This window comes from Cupressus sempervirens, chromosome 7 (genome assembly GCF_028749045.1).
Source record: "Cupressus sempervirens isolate cs-2001-9-10 chromosome 7, ASM2874904v1, whole genome shotgun sequence".
NCBI classification, from domain to species: Eukaryota; Viridiplantae; Streptophyta; class Pinopsida; order Cupressales; family Cupressaceae; genus Cupressus; species Cupressus sempervirens.
The window spans coordinates 298,313,222-298,314,777 of NC_143124.1; positions in this window are offsets into that span (position 1 = coordinate 298,313,222).

The window sequence follows — 1,556 nt, forward strand, 5'->3', positions numbered from 1 at the left end:
GAGTGCTTGGAACTATCCTAAAGCTACACCAAAAGTATTATACTACTTAAGGGAGAGCTTTGCATCAAAGACTCAATAATAGTAATTGATTTATAAACTTCTTGATTACATTTGACATTAAAGTGTTAGAACATGGTTTACATGTCGCAACTATCCTACATTGTATTTCTTCACTGCATTTTTCTCCCTATTATTGTGATGTTGGTTTGTGCCTTTTACTTTCCCTATAGTTGAATTCTTGCATATTATTTTATTTTGAGAACTTATAATTATTTAGGCGTGGCTAGTTGGAACTCTTGTTTAAGGAAAAATAATATCCACATCCTTATTCTCGTTCCTACCTCATCTCCTTATTTAATTGTAAGCTATTTCTTTACTACAATTATTGGAAGTTTATTTCTCAAATCAAAGTCTTGATGACAATACAAGGTTAGAAGATAAAGGTCGATAATCACATGAGTTGGGATAAAAAGCAAGTGAATTGGTTGTTATCTTTAAAATTAAGGGATTCATACTTTCTACTAACAAGATTTAGTTGTGATTAAAGTTCTAGATTTATTTTGAGATGTTCTTTTGACTACAAGTAACAAAACTTTGTTTTAATGGATTACCAACCATTTTTGTTGTACATAGGAGGAATAGTTTCATTTTGAGAACACACCAGCCTAAGTCCAATAGGTGGGGAAAATTAGATACTCAAATTATCTTGATTACATAATGTAGACATTACTACATAAACCATACCCATTTTTTTATAACCATCTTGATTCAGTCATCCCTAGAATGGGCTTTGTAATAACCTGAACTCGCTAGAATCTCTTTAGATTATTTATAAATATAATATTCCAATGATGTTAAATTTATCTAAAAAATTCTACGTTTGTTCATCTAATATTGTTATCTACCTATACCCACCTAACACCAAGCTATTTCGACCATAGAAGCACAATTAAAATAATCATTTGATGTTTGAACGATTGAAATAACTCCTTTGAATACAATTTAGAGCTTACTAAGATTTCCCACATTAGTCTATTTAAAACATTATTTATGTATCGAAACAATTTTTTTTTGGTTTTTTAGCTTTTACCATAAGTAGTTTCTTGGTTTTCCATATATACCCACAAACTACATTCCATAACATCATTCAATTTTTTAAAGTTCTTTCAAATTTTTAAAATGTTTCTCTTCATTTAAGAGGAAATCTTTTGGGGAAATGAGATTCTTTCCATGATGCAATTAGATTATTTCTAAAGTATGGCAAGCCCTATCAAATTCTTCACCTGAGATGATAATTTACAATATTTTGTACAAGTGGTCTTTAGATCTGATGATTCTATCATTTTTTCAATTATAGGATAGATTAACATCCATCAATATATCTTCTACTAAATATTGGCTAAGCTCTATTCACACGTTAGTAAACCTCGATCTTTAGTGTAAGAAACATGTCCTAAATAAGAAATGCCACATCATACAAATACAAAAAATGCATAAAAGAACCAATCAGAATAAAGTTGAAAAGTTGTGTAATCATTCGTTATAAAGCAATTAAA